The sequence below is a fragment of the Cygnus olor genome, chromosome 5, assembly GCF_009769625.2.
Source record: "Cygnus olor isolate bCygOlo1 chromosome 5, bCygOlo1.pri.v2, whole genome shotgun sequence".
NCBI lineage: Eukaryota > Metazoa > Chordata > Aves > Anseriformes > Anatidae > Cygnus > Cygnus olor.
Genome location: NC_049173.1, coordinates 30,400,100 through 30,415,305, shown reverse-complemented (window position 1 = coordinate 30,415,305; position 15,206 = coordinate 30,400,100). Strand labels below are relative to the sequence as shown.

At 54.7% G+C, this 15,206-nt stretch overlaps 1 protein-coding gene and 1 long non-coding RNA gene across 7 annotated transcripts in view; both read right to left on the bottom strand.

The window, feature by feature from the left end:
- The window catches only part of DAGLA (diacylglycerol lipase alpha), a 63,061-nt gene extending 58,233 nt beyond the window's left edge, over positions 1 to 4,828 (bottom strand). For 4 of the 6 annotated variants that reach the window (XM_040560204.1, XM_040560203.1, XM_040560201.1 and 1 more), the window contains exons 1-2: positions 4,741 to 4,827; positions 4,228 to 4,328 (exon numbers count right to left, since the gene is read on the bottom strand). The gene's annotated coding sequence lies outside the window, so the exon portion shown is untranslated. Of the gene's footprint in view, positions 1 to 4,227; positions 4,364 to 4,740 lie in introns of those variants that run through there. The other 2 variants (XM_040560206.1, XM_040560205.1) reach the window with 2 other exon arrangements.
- Positions 4,829 to 5,154: 326 nt separating this feature from the next.
- Positions 5,155 to 14,574, bottom strand: LOC121071721. Its single transcript, XR_005820739.1, has 3 exons — positions 7,852 to 14,574; positions 6,411 to 6,509; positions 5,155 to 5,770 (listed from the first exon to the last, which is right to left on the bottom strand). It is a non-coding gene; the product is annotated as an uncharacterized LOC121071721 (long non-coding RNA).
- Positions 14,575 to 15,206: the final 632 nt, after the last annotated feature.

Sequence of the window (15,206 nt, the reverse complement as noted above, 5' to 3'; positions counted from 1 at the left end):
GGAATGCGCAAGAACCAAAAGAGGGCTGCCTATCGAGTTAACTTGACTGGAACTAAAAGCCATGAATTCTCCTGCAACTCCCCCAGACATTTAGAGGCAACCTGAGGGAGACCAAGAGGAGGAGCAGAAACCGCAGTGCAGGAGAAGGGAGAATTTCCAGGGGGATGCCAGAGCCCCACCGTCTGCAGGAACATGCGTCCAGTTAAAGGAGCATTCGTGCAGAAGCAGACTGTCTGTACACTTGGGGGTTAAGAGCCCACAACAAAACTCCTTGTTCGACAGGCAGTCTCTGCTTGCCACGCACATTTTTTACTCTTGCTGCAAGGAAGAGTAAAATAATCAGCAATCTTTTTTATTCCATCTTTTAATTTGACATCTTTTCAAGCAAATCCAGTCTATGATGTAAGGAACTTTCAACCTTTCGCTGGACGGTGCAGAAGAAAGAAGGGGGATGGAAAAGAACAGAAAAGAAGAAATACATGACTGAAGAGAGGGCACATTTCTTCCTCTGGCTCAGTAGGAATTTAATTCAAAATCACCAACAAGGTACAGCAGCGTCATGCTCTGCATTTAAAACCAAATTGTGTATGCATTTTATATTAGGATACTCCACTTTACTGGATGTTGCTTCTCAAATATAAAAATGTCAGTTTTCACGTTCATTGTCGTCACTCTTTAAAGCTTGCACTAGTGCTTCAAATAGTTAAGTGACTTCTTAAGCAGATCACTTAAGGGTTCATTCCTGTATATGCTCAGTTCTATAACGCGCTTAAGATCCAGATGCCAGGCACCATATGACAAGCTCACGCACCCAAACAAGCAAGCAGGATAAGAAGAACGCTGAGCATCTTGTACTACAGAATTACACATAGAGCAATTGCACTCGGAGGAGACGAAATACATACGGTATTACTGGAGAGCAGGCTGAGATCTAGCGAACAGGATCCTAGTTTTTACTTTTTCCAGCATATGCTTTTCTCCATTTCTTATTAAAACCAGAAAAAAAAAGTTTTAATTTCTTCCTTCCTAAAAGTTCAAAGCTAGAAAGACTGTGCAGCAGGCTTTTAAATATATATATATATATATATATATATATATATATATTTCCTGAGATTTCTCTTCAAAAACACAAGAGCCAGCAAGCGTTAGTTTGAAGCTGGAGGAGTGTAGTTCTAACTAGAAGTATCACAACCATTCCCACCACCGTCGACATGCACCACACGTGTTTGTTCTGGCAGACATGCACTTAAGCTAGATTCTCATACATGTACACCGAAGAATAAAGATATCAGCACAAAGCAGCTAAAAGCTTGATTTACTCTTGAAGAATCTATTCCAGCAGGAATAACCATCCCAAAGCTATCCACGTATCTCAAGAGTCCCTTTGTCACAGTCCTGATAGCACAAAGGGCACTTTCATAAACCCCTTCCCCGCCTGAAGTCTTCCTTCAGAGAAGTAACCAGCCCCACAGCTCTCTAAAAGAGAACCAAAATAGTTTCACTCCTCTAAGCATCTCCACTGCTGTCTCTTTAAATATAACTTCCTCAAACTGCAACGCTGAATCCAGCTCAGGATGTACTTATTCATCTGCTGGATCATTGTCAGCACCAGACTCTTAGCTTTAACCACGTATTATTAACTGCTACCTAGGTGGCAAGCTGAAAAGCCAAGCGCGGTGTTTTCTCAGAGGAAAAGCAGGGCACAGGCAGACTGCCCAACATAAAAACTACGCGTTCCAGAGGAGATATAGGACTTCGCTACTCAAGGAAAGAAGTCTCAAACAACTTTCCCCTGCCAGCAGGCTGAACAGAACCCCCGCTGTTTTAATGCAAGGAAGATCATGAAATTGTAGGCAGGGCCGTAAATGACTCAAAGCGCCACATTACCTAGCTGAAGCTGTGCGGGGTACCGAGCATCACGGGGCTCGCGCTCAAATGTTTCCTACATGTCCCCAGCTTGCTGGTCCTTCCCTGGAAGGCACCCACAAAAGCAAAAAGATTGAGATTTGCATTGCTTTAGGAGGGTTTCATAAGCCACAAAGGCTTGGAAGAAGTGTACGAATCCTGCTTGTGAATTCATACAATTTTATTGCAACTCAGAAACCAAAGTGACCTAGTTTTCATGATCTATCTCAAAATTAATTCACTGCTGGAATGAGGCTGCATATGAAACACCTCTCCGCCCGGTTTTGCTCTTGGCACTCTAAAAAGCCATGGAACATCTGCATCTTCAACACCCTAGGATTAAAGCTTGCATCCCAAAGAAACAACCTGAACTTCCCTTGGATTACATGACAATCCACAGCTGGCATGCTCAGATCCCACAGGGAACACCAAACTTTTGCAGAGGGAAGCAAAGACAGGCGGGGCTGAAAAACATGCAAATTAAGTGGGTCTGTCAAAGGGTAGCTAGACAGCTTGCAAGTCTTCTTCGCCAGCCTCTGGTTAGATGCACACAGTGCTCAAGGGATGCATAAAAATCTTCTCTATGAACAAACTGAGGTAGACATGGGACAAGGAACACAGCATCTCTGTTTCCACACGAAATCCAAAAACACATCCATGCACTCACGTACACTCTAATTTTTCTGTTGTCATAATTATTTGCTCACAGGAATTTTGAGTATCATAAAAATTAAAGCTGCCACAATTTAGTAGAATGCACTGAGAGACAAGTCTTTTCAACTCTTTTAAACAGTTTCTTATCTACGTTCATTCATTTTTTATCAGGCAGACCAATGAGTATTTTCATTTACCCTATTTCTCCTCTAGTTTTTACCACAACTTTGTCATCAGAGGGACTATTTTTGACCTTTCCACTTTTCTGTCACTTACTAGTCACTAGTTTCTCAGTTTTAACCACTCAGATCATGTTGTTGCACAACTGCTCCTTCCTAGGGCTTGAGAAGAGGAACTGGTAGACACAGCCAAGTGAAGTTTGCCTTTTTCGTTACCCATTTCTGGCAATGATTGAGCCATCAGGAAGTTACAGAAATCTCAGTTTCTGATCATTCTGATTTCATTTTGCAGACAGTGATCAAAGGGATCTAGCCCGATGCCTTACGTTCAAATAGAATTCTGATCAAATCTCCTTTTACAGGCCAGCGCCATCGAGGTTGGCACAGCAGTACGTACGTAGCTCAAAAGGTCAAGCCCAGAACTTCATTCCCTTCATAACATGCTATAGAGTAAAAGTTTTCGTAGAACAACAGACACAGTAAGTCCCAAGTCCGTTATTTAACCACTGATTAGAAGTTTTTCTCTTTTCCAAAGAGTTTTGGTTACAGAGGTACTGGACTACATGCCTTACAGCATAGCAAGTGCTGTTCATGTTTCTCTAAGGATCTTGCCCCGTAGCCATCACAGGGCTGCACAGACACGCGTTCACTAGGCTGAGCAGTAATACAATCAGCAGCTTGAAGAACCCAATGCAACTTTTATGCCACAGAAAGCTAACACCTAGCACAACGATAACTGGGTAACTTCATCCAGACCATGTATCCTATTCTGAAAACCTTCCAGCAGTGCCTAATAGATATCCCTTCCTCCCCAATCACAAGCAGACCTCCTTACCGGTATAGACACTTCCCCACTAGACCCACATTTCACTGAAGCAAATGTCATAAAACCCAAAGATTAAAGAATCTGTCTTTACAGAAGCCACTTCCTACAATTTCATTATCTCCCAACCACGACTATTTTAAAAACACTCAGCCTGACCGCAAGAGCTCAGATGCTTCTCCCTGCTCAACCAGAGAACGACAGTCAGCGGGATGTGGCAACTCCTCACCAGGTAACACAAGGTTTTATCCTCGCAGGCGGGTAATCTCCTTCCCACCTTGGCAGGGGTTCTACTTTCCTCCAGACCCATTTTTCTTTTAACGAGCTGGCTAATCCACCCAACAGAGATTTGCGGCTTTCAATACGCAACGCTTACAAGCGCTCCAGCGTCCCAGGAGCTGGATATACTATCTTTGGCAATCCCTGTGCTATTCCCCCGCTCGGAACCGGCTGCAAGTGCCACACTGCCTATACCAGGACCTGCAGACTCCGCAACCACCAATTCTGTATTCCAAGCGGCAACCGAGCCTGTCCCAGCCGTACAGGCACCAGCTCCCCGAACGTGCCCAGCGTGAGTTGTGGCCGAGCAGCCTGGCAACGCCCCAGCTCTGAGATCTCAAGGCGATGTACGCGCCCTTTACTCTGCGAAGCACGCGGGTCTCTGACCTTAGCCGTGGATCCCTCCGGTCAGGGCTCACCCCCCGCCGCGGCGGACGCATGTCGCAGGAGTACCGCCAGAGCCGGGAAACTTTTCCACGCGCCGGTCCCTGCGGAGAAGCGGTAACGGCTGACAGGGAGAAGGAACCCACGCGCCACGCCCGCCACCGAGCCACCGGCGGTGCCCCCCCCCCCCAGCCCCGCGAGGCACCGGCACCTCGCCTTGACGGGCGGGGCCGGTACCGGGGCCTGCCCCCGGCGGGCCCCAGGGCAGCACGGGGAGGCCCCACCGCCGGCCTCGGGGCCCGCCCGGGCTGGGAGCCGGGGGCTCGGCTCCGCCCGCAGCAGCCCCGCTCCGCTCATCCCCGCCCCGCGGGCACGGCTCCGCCGCACCTGCCGGCCGGCCCGGGCGGGACGGAACGGGGTGAGGAACCGGCCGGGGCCCGCACCTGCCGCGGCGCCTCCTGCCCGCCCCGGCGCCCGCCGGCACAGGCCGCGGGGGGCGCCGCCGCCCGCCCTCACCTCTCTGCCGCCGCCGCCGCCGCCAGCGCCGCAGGCCCGGGGCCGCCGCCGCCGCCTCCATCCCGGGGCCTCGCGGCCCCCCGATTCTCCAACGCCGCCTCCGCCCGTGCCGGGGCCGCCCCCGCCCGTGCCGGGCCGCCCACTGCGTCAGCTTCGTAAGGGCCGCTACGCACCCAGCGGTCACCATGGCGACGGCTGGCAGGGGAGGGGGAGCGGGAAGGTCGGGGGGAGCCGGCGGCGCCCCCTGGCGGGCCCGGCCCGGCCGCGGCCTGAGGCGAGCGGGACCCGGGTGGAGCCGGGCCCGGGGGCACCGCGGCAGCCCCGGCACGGCCGTCGTCCGCCTGCCGCCCCGGGGAGGTCCCCCCGGAGGTCCCCAGCGCTGCCCCGGTCCCCCCCCCCCCCGCAGCCCCATCCACCGGCGGTGCCCCCGGGCACCTCTCAGCCAAAAGCTCCCTCCCGGTGTAGCGGGACGGAGAGGGAAACGAGGCCTCTGCGAGGCTCAGAGGGGTGCCCCAGGACATCACTGAGAGGCTCTTACTGCAAAAGAATAGGAAAGCAGCAAAAACCATCTCCGGTGGTACGAGTACAGGTCCCAGAAAACAGGCAGGTTCATCCAGCAGGAGTTAGCGGCACACACGTTTCTGTCCGTTCCTCCTCAGAGCAAGGGGAGCTCTTCAAATGGCCCACTTGGTGAACGCCACCGTACCTGGAAAATAAAACAGCCCAACAGAACTATAGGTGGTGGAAAAACTTCCAGCAAAAGCTTTGAAGCTCCGGTATTCATTGATGCTGAGATCTTTGTATACTGCACAGGCAATAGAATTGCACTCATGCTCATTTTAAGTCCCTTTATCTTGCCAGACAGGTGTAAAGTGGCTCCGGTTTAGATGAAAAGCAGGTGCCAATTATAGTGTTTGGAGAAATCGTTTCACCCTGCGTTGTGGCACTTCCAAGCCCTCCTGTCAGCACGAGCCGTTCCCAGCAGAGCCGAGCCAACGCGGTGGGCAGACGCCCCTGGGAGCTCTGAAACCTGCAGCAGACAGAAGCAAACATCTCATGAAAGCTATACCTGACTTTTATTAATGAAAAAGCAATCAGCTGCTGTCCAAGACTTTCAATTCAAGCCGTGGTAAGGAGTATATAACAGTCCTGATGCTGCCAATTAACCTACACAACTCATCACAGGCAATTAGCCTCATCCAGCTCAGGTGTTCAGCATGAGCAGCCCCAGCCATCCGTGCCCGACTGGAGCTGCCCCTTAAGCAAGGATCTGACCACATTTACAGCCCAGCCCCAGCAGCAGAGCACATCACAGCTATTGCCAGCTCTTCATCAAAACTCCTGTGGCAGTGACACAATTTGCAAACAAATTTGGACTTTTTGTGTAATGATGTTTCCTTAACACTCCCTCGAGTGTTAAGGGAAGGACTCAACACCCCTCAGAAGTCCCCCATCTCTGCCCCTGCACCACACAGGCATCGCCCTCTGTCCTCCTTGCGAGGGTGGGTGGAGGAGCACCGTGGGTAATGACTGCTTGCCAGAAAATCTGCCTGATTAAGATATTAATGGGAGCGCATTATAAGAGAGGAGATGTTTGCTAAGCCTCAGAGAACCACCTCAGCCCTGCTGAACCTGATCCTCACTTACATCCTCTGTAGCAAGAACATTACCTTACAAGCTTCCCAGCCTGGGGAAAATGAGAGAGTTCAGCTTTGAGTGCCCAGGGTGATGGCACAGAAATGTAAGTGCATCAGTGACAAGCCCTACATCTTAGGAGAGATATAGGAGAGCAGAGTTACAACATCAAAGATAACATACATCATCTGGGTCATCATCATGGATAGCTCAGACACATGCCTATTAGGGCTCACTTACACAGGCTGCTTGATTGCCTCTTCATCAGGAAATCAAATCCACCAACACAACTGCTGGTTTCTCAAGAAAGCCTTTAGCAGCAACTCTGGCTTAGTAAATTGCTGCCCCTTACTCATGCCTGGACTATACCCCACTTTGTGCAGTCAAGCTCAGCTGAAAAATAACCCAGGGATAAAAATGGCACAGAGCTGGTCTGTCACCACGCCCCCGGATCGCCAATGACAGCCATCCAGGACAAGCAGGGAGTCCAGACCGCTGCAGCCAGCCTTGGCTGGGCGCTGGCAAGCTCTTGACATGCCAGCAGTGCACAGGAAGGATGTGATCAGCGGAGAACCAGCAGCTCTGCTGATCTGAGGGTCCTGTGGAAAGCCAGTGGGATGCTGGAGTTAAGGATCACATCATCCTAAACCTTAAAGCAAAACAAGATCCTCCACAGGAAATTTGGAAAAGTATCAAGGCTCTGAAGTGTACAAACCCAGGAGCCACCAGCTTCTAAAAATAGCTGCCTACATGGGAAGCTGTTTTATTATTATTATTATTATTCAGTTTGTTTTAGTTACCACCACCCCCAAGCACAGCACATCCAATTGAACTGCTCTTAAATCAGGCTCCTGCTTGCCTCACAGAGCCAGACAGCTCATTACTCTGTGGTAATGAACCCCTCTCCTTGGTCCCAGCCCTACCCGTTTCCCTGAACTCCTCCATAAGAGTTACTGTAATACTATAGGGGCCAGGAGAAGAAAAAAAAAAAAAAAAGAAGAAAACGCCACATTAACAGAAATCCTACATGAGATCTTCCAAGAACACAGCAGCCTCCTTGACACCAGGCTTCAAACACCCAGGCTACCCAGGCGCCTTCTGCCTCCTGTTCAAGCCCTGTGAGACCCCAAACCGGGGTAAACCCCATCACCCAGCTTTGTGCCAGGCTCACCTCCACTTCCCTGCAGGTTAAAACTGCCTCGAGATCACTTTCAAGGTCAGTTTTGGGGGTCTCACCACCAGACAATTGTCCCACAGCTTCTTCCACTACACGTGCTGGGAAAGTGAGCCATCTCCAGCTGCTCTGCGGTGCCCGAGCTGCATGCAGAGAGAAGCCAGGACCCAGCCCCTGCGGAGGCCCCCGGTGCTGGGTACAGTTTTGCACAGCTAAATTCAAAGGGAAAGCCTCTAGGACAGGCAGATGAGGGATAACGTTGCCCCGGTATTCCCCTCGGAGGAATGCCCCCCACACCTCACCTGCCATCTCTCACTCCGGGGAATGTCGATCAACCATGTTTCCACAGGAGAGTGCCTGCAAATCAGAGAAACGCCGCACTGTTGCCAATGCCAGATACAACCAGAATTGGACAACTTTAAAAAATGAGCCAGTAGGGTTCCCTGGCCCCCAATTCCATCGTATCAAGTGCCTGTCTTCGCCTTCAGCACCGCCATAGCCGTGCCTCCCCAGCCTGCCAGCTCTTCTTCACCACCCAGCGTCAGCTCCTGCCTGCAACCAGCCCGAGCCATCAGCTCCTACTACCCAAGTGTTTCGAAACCAGTGCCTTCAGGCTGGTTCTACCCAGTTTAGGAGAAGCTCCCCACAGACTGGCTGCCAGGTCTATCACTATCCATGACCAGAGCTCCCTGAAAACCTGCTCTGCCTCGATGGTCACAGAAACAGCCCCAGTCCCAACACACACAGCCACCACATCCCAGGAGAGATGTTTGGGTCCTGTTGGGGACAAAACCACAAACTCACTCAATGCAAGCTCTGTCTTGTCCCCATTCATGCTTTTCAGAAGGCTAGGGTTGCTCCAGCCTGGAGTAGCCCAGCATCTAGATCTGTTCCTGTCCCATGCTGTGTGCTCAGGTCCCTGAAACAAGTTCCTTCCTGCAAGCTGGGGCTCACTTCGGAGATCAGAGCTCCCCAGCCTCAGCCACTCTAACCTGGGGACAAATGTTCTGCAGATGGTGGGAGCACAAAGCCAGGCTCCTAGAGGGACACACCAGGGTTTACAGGCTGCTCTGGAGCTGAATCCCAAAATCAGGCAGGGCAGACCAGGACCTCTTCATTCACAGCAGCATCTGCCAGGCACCTGAAGAGGCAGAGAGGCAGAGCATCACCGAGGTGTGGGGCTGCAGCCAGGTCCCAGCAGGACAAGCTGGGCAGTGCGCTGCCAGCACGCTCCCAGCTAACCCAGCAGCTCCTTGCCTCATCGCTGCTCCCCGGGTTCTGCTTCGCAGGATCCATCCTTCCTGCAAGCCGCCCTCCACACAGGGAGCCAGGGCACCACATGCCTTCAGTGCTTTGGGTTCACTTTCGGCAGGGTAAATACACGTGTGCACACGCAGTTATTGTACCGGCCTAGACAAAAAGCCTAGAAACCGTTTTCCCCCTCCCCAGGGTTGCGCTTGGTAATTCAGCACAACCCTCGCTGCTAATGATTCCAAGCACAAACTCATTCTCCAGCTGCTTTTCTAAATCTGTGCCAGATCTAACTATGGAAGCCAAGCCTCAAAGACTTGCTATAAATCCCGCCAGCGCTTCCCCCTCCCAAGGACATTTATCCAGCATTACCCAAGCTGTGACTCCTCAGCCCAGAAATTTCTCACTGGTAAATAGCCATCTCCACTGAAGAGGAACATTAAATAACGTTTCACTGGAGCTCTCCCTGCTGCTGAGGCTGGTTAGCAATGCTCAGGGCCTTTTCTTGGCCATCAGTTGCAGGTGGCCTCTCCATCAGAGAGGAGCTGGTGGGTGGTCAGAGCAGTGCTGGGGGCTGTTGATACGTTGGCCATCCGCCTCCCTCCTGGAGGAACCCTTCAATCTCAGCAAGCTTTTTTTTCTTCTCCGTGTTGAAGCTTGCCTTGGATTATAAAGCCTCATGGCTTTGCAGGAAAAGGAAGCAGAAATGAACCCTAGAAGCTGAGAGGGGACAAAATGCAAGCCCATGAGCTCCTCATCCTGGGGGCCTAACTCGAGGTGCTGTGCTTACAGTGCTGGCAGCCCAGCAGAGGGCCTGGCTTCAGCACAGCGCTGCCTAATTCGGGTGCAACAAATGCCGCTTTCGTCTGCTCGACCCCCCTGAATTCCTGTGTGCTCTAATTCCTCCCCACCGCCCACCTCTCAAATGCCCTTGGCTCCATCCTCGTTGCTAAAACCTCACTCGGAAGGAGAGCTCCAGCCCAGAAATGAATCAGGATTTTTAACAGGAGCTTTAAGGGACGTGGGATGCATTCACCCCCACAAGCAGGAGAGTTGGCCTTTTCCCAGGGCCCTGCGGGACTCAGTCAGGTGGCATGAGCACAGCCTCCCTGCAGAAGAGCAGCAGCCAAGGTGTCAAACCACGGGAGCTCACCCCATGGGCTGACCAAGAACGAGCACCTTCCCTACTGCTGGTGGCTTGTAAAGTTCCTGCAATGGCAATCATCACTGCAGCAGGAAAGAAAAGTTTGCAGTTCAGCTGCGTTGTGCCTGTCAGTGACAGAGAGAAGCGGCCGTAAGAGAGCACTGAGCCTGCCACATCCTCACCACGCAGCTCCTGCAGCCTCCCAGGAAGCAAGGGGGCTGCGAGCACCGCTGTCGGATGTGGGCACTGCACAGAGGATGCAGGTGCTGCACAGAGGATGCCACTGCTCCCCAGTTGCCTCGTCTGGACATCAGTCAGATGCAATTAAAAAACAGCAGCTGGAGCCAGGGCACTTGGATAATTTCATTAGGCCAAATGCTCTCCTGTCTCTGCTAGCTTGGGAATCCGTGCTGGTTTCTGGAGGTGATCATTAACGGGACTTAGGCAGTTGTACTGAACAGAGAGCTTTCACATCAGGGATTCCTCTCTGGCTCTGCTCCTGGCTCCTTTCCCACTCCTCACACCAGGCTGCGGGGCCATCCCTCAGTTCTCCAGAACCTCAAAGACCTTTCTAACACACTTGGCTTCAGCCCAGCTCTGACCTGATGGAGGGGAAATCTCTGCTCGCGCCTGGAGAGTGCTCCCCAGTGAGAACCTCACCCAGAAATATCCCAGAATAATTCCCCCATGGAAAAATTCCCGATTTTCCCTTGCAGGCAGCAGCTCCCATTTGTACAGGCAGTACAGCAGCACACGAGACTCCCTCAAACACAGGTTGCTCAGCGCTTCCAACAGCAGCAGAGGTGTCACCCCTGTGCCTCGAGTGCCCGAGATGGCCTTGGCTTTGAGGAGGGCAGCCTGCCTCTGGGGATCTCTCCTCCAGGAGGAATTTTGGGTTCGGTGGTACACCAACAGCCTTACCCTCAACCCCAGAGGGGCAAGATGGCCCAACCAAAGCACTGCATCCAGGTGGCCTCCAGGAGCTGCCCTCACTGCCCAGAACCCATTTCTGATGGGAGAAGAGCTGCAAATCCCCAACTGTTCCTTCTTCGGGCACTGAACCACAGCCTGGGGAAGCAGCAGAAAGACAGCTAGCGGCGAGCGGCCGGGGTGAGGCGGCAGGGCTGTTAAGCAAATGTGGAGAATCTGCCGGGTGCCAGGTTCCCCCGCCTGCTCATGCTGTGAAGCAGAGGCAGCACGAGGATGGGGAGCCTGAGCAGGCAGTGCCAGACACCCCGATTGCTCAGCTGCACCCAGAACAGGGCAGAGGAGCTGGAGAGCTGCGATCACCCTGAGACCCAGCTGTGTACATGCACCTTGGCTGCTGTGATTTGAGCTGTTCTGTCCTGGAAACTGCCAATTCAACACCCACATCATCTGCTAAAACAGCAGCCATCAGATTAACGCATGGCACAGCTCTGGTTCTACCTCTCCAAAGCCACTTCCCTAGAAATTAGTGTCTCATCTTTGCCCTGCGGCAGCAGCAGGCAGGCCAGGGCCCAGACATGCTGCAGGGACACGAGCAGCGCCAGCCCCCAGTCCCTGCACAGACCTAGAAACGTGATGCAGGCTGAGGAAGCAGCGTGTGGATCAGGACGAGGGAGCTGGAAAAGATCAGGCTGTAAAGAAATAGCCAGCACGCAGGCGGAGACACCAGCGCCCGCCCAGAACGTGAGCAAACGCAGAGCTGTCACAACACGAGCGGGACACGTCCCCGCGTGGGACGGCATCATGCTTCTAGGTGAGGAGCCTGTGCGACAGCGACAAACGGGAGCAGTGATCCAGAGAGCCGAACGCAGGAGAAAAGGGAGGCGAGAGAGGGTCTGACAGTCGGGATCTGCTTTAGCTACCTAATGAAGAAGAAAAGGACAAATGGTTGCTAGGGGAAATGGGACAGATGGCTGGCACGGAGAACTTGCTGACTCCTGGAGACTTCAAACTCTTTTTGGGGGGTGGCAGAGGAAAGCAGGCAAACACGCGGTGACAAAAGCAAGAAGATGACCACCGCCTCCTTCCGCTCCGCCTCCAAGTGTCAGGGCAGATCACTGCGTAAGGAGAAAGGTCAGACAAGCAGCAGGAGACGCCGGGCGCTTGCACATCAGCCCATGGAGAGCTCTGCCCCCGGCAGCGCCCCATTGCCCTCCTCAGCACCGGGGGCCAGGGACACCCACACCCCCCACGCTGCGGGCACAGTGCTGCCCTGCCACAGGACGGGGCAAAGTCACCGCTCCGAGAGGGGGGATGCTGGCTCCAGAGTTCAGGCTGTCTGCAAAATGCCATCGCTCCTGGACATGCTGTCTCTGAGATGCATTCACACCTCTCCCTGACATTTAAAACCATCTGAGCCTTTTGGCTTCTGCTGCTGTCAACCCGGTGCCAGGTCTTTTCTGGCTCTAGAAGTCTCCAGCTCGATTTCCCTGCAGAGGCATCCGTCCCAACAGGTCCCTAACCACAGCGGCAGGGCAAGGAGAAGCGGGCGAGGGCGGGCGGCTCTGCTGCCATGTCATCTGCTGGGGGTGGGAGAGGTGCCAAGAGCCTGTCAGATCCTGACGGCCATAAACAAGTCTCTGAAGGGAAGAGCTGAGAAGGAAGAAAAAAAAGCTTTGGCAGCAAAGGCGGCAGAGCTCAGCCTGAGACACGCACTGCCACGGCACTGAGCGGCATCTCTGCACTGGGGTGCAGGGGTCCAACAGGCAGAGCACCAGGGCTGGGGAGCCCGAATCAAGCTGCCTCTCATCCCCACCACCCACGGGGCAGCACGAAACAGAGGGACCTGCAAAACACAGTGGGGTTCCAGGGGCAGCAAGCATGGCACCACTACCCAAACCACCGCTATGGGCACTTCTTGGACCAGGAACTACCTGGAAGGTCCACCAGGCGAGGCTGCTACGGGCCACCACGGGTTAGCAGGGAGGAGGAAGGTGAGGATGGGTGTGAGCACCAGCCCAGAGCCACTCGCCCGTCCCGTCCCGCTGCCTGTGTGGGCAGCTACATCTCGGAGCTACACTCGGAGAAGCTGCACATGTCAGCAGCTACCATATTGCGTGCCAAACTGCCACGGCTGCTGTTGAGATAAACCCACACAAACAAACAGACGCTTAGGCAAGCCAAGAAAATATATCAATGCCGTTCGCATGCCACGGGCTGTCCCCGGGCTGGCTGCTCTCCAGCTTGTCCCCTCCCTGTGGTCCTGTTGGGGAGGAGAGGCCACTGGCATGTCTTATCCCTGTGCAGCAGGGCAGTGGGAGAGGGGGTGTCTGCAAATGACACAGCCCCCTCCTTGCCAGCCCCTGTTGTGCCTGGGTGACAGCAGCCTGGATTGAAGCTCAGGCACGCAGCAGCCAGTGTGCAGCCCCGTGCTGTTGGCAGAGCCTGCAGAGGGGTCACAGCTCTCCTCCAGCCTGGGCAGCCCATGTTTCCTGCTGGCTGGGGACCCATGGAGGGTCAACTCCCTCCTGCTGGTCAAGTGCCACGTGGCAATCTCAGCCTGGGGCAGGCGGATGAGATGTGCTCTCCTTGCACACCTCCACCCGCCCACTTCCATGCAGGATGCAAAGATCCCAGGGTTCAAAGCAGCCTGCTAGCTCATGGGACACAGCCGATGAAAAACACAGCCATGCCTGGCCTGCCCTCTGACCATCAAAACCACCCACCCTCCAGGAGACACAACATCTCTCACTGGCAGAAAACTGCCCTAAAAGCAAGGGAGTAAGTATTTCACGAGAGCCTGGTAGAGCCCACATACAGCTGGCTGGGCGTTCAAACGCACTTGGAGCTCAAGCCCAGAAAAGCTCAAGTAGTTTCTCTGAGTCCCCTCTCCTCACCCCACTTCCAAGGTACAGAAAATACACACTCAAAATAAACACAGAGGATAGGGGGGGGGAGGAAGCTATCCCACTCCATTTGCTTCCCTTTGCCCCTGCACCCAGAGCTCTTCCCGCATCCACTGGGGTGCCAGTGCCCTCCCGCCCCTCTTTGGGGGCTCAGCCCTTGGGCACCAGCTGGGGGCAGCTCCCCTCCTGCACAGGGCACTGCCACAGCAAGGGGACCCCTCAGCTGGGACAGATGCGCTCTGTCCATTCCTGGTGGCCTCAGGGCTGGGGACAAGCGGGCAGTGTGGCACGAAAGCTGGCAGCTGCCTGGAATTTGGCACAGCAGCTCCAACTGTGAGATGGCTGTCCTGCAAATGAGCCTGGCAAGAGGTTAAGAGCCTGATTTTCAAAATTAGGCTGGTGTAATTACTCACATCCTAAAAGCACCGGGCTCAGCTGCTCGCAGTGACACCAATTACACACCCATGGCCACACAGTTGCAGCCTGCTGCTGCCGGCAGCTCACCCCGGCATCCTGCTACCGCAGCTGCTCACAAACCATGGAGCACAGCACGGCCACTGCCAGCTCCGAAGTTTCCCAGGTCCGGGCCAGCAGCAGCCCGTGCCACCAGCACAGGGACAAAGTGACACTGCAGGGAGCTGGGAGGGCTCCTGCATGGTGCCAGGCCAGCCCCACGGGGCCGCAGGCAGCGCGTCCCTGAGCAGGGCGGCATCCTTCTGACGGGAGGGACGCAGCCTGTGCACCGCAGTGATGCCGCAGCGGGGCTCGGGCCAGCCCAGGGCCACAACCTGGGGTTCAGCACATACTTGGACCTGCAGACCCAGCAAGGAGCCAGAGGCTGCCCAGCTCTGCACAAAAGAGAAGCTGCACCTGCCCCAGTCCTGCTCTTATCAGGGCAGCCCCACGCCAGCACCCCTCCTCTCCAGCCGTCAGGCTGATGCAGCACACCTGGGGTCCCACCATCCGTCCCTCCTGCACGATGCCGTGCCTCCCCCTGGCGTTAGCCCCCACGTTTTTGCCCCAATCTCCTTGTAATAACAGGCCTGCCTGTCTTTCTCTCCCCCTCGGGGGCTCCCAAGCCCCCTCCTCATCCAGGCAGAGGCCGATTTCCACGCTTTGGCCCCACGTAGGTGCAGCGCGGAGGCAGCGGCAGCTAGTGAGGGAGCTCATTTAGCCGCTCACACCGCTGACCTAGATATGCCGCCGTGCTCTGCTCCCCCGCCTCAGCGTCTCTGTAATCCGGGGGGGGGGGGGAAAACCAGCCCCCTCCATCCCTGCGGGGATCCCCGCTCCCCACGGGGCTGCTCCTGCTCCCCGCAGCTCCATGCTCCCTGCTCTGCCCCCGCTGCTGCCGCCCTCCCGGAGACGATCCCGGGGAAGGGGGGGCCTCCGCGCGAGGAACGTGGGCCGGGACAGCGCAGGCAGCAGT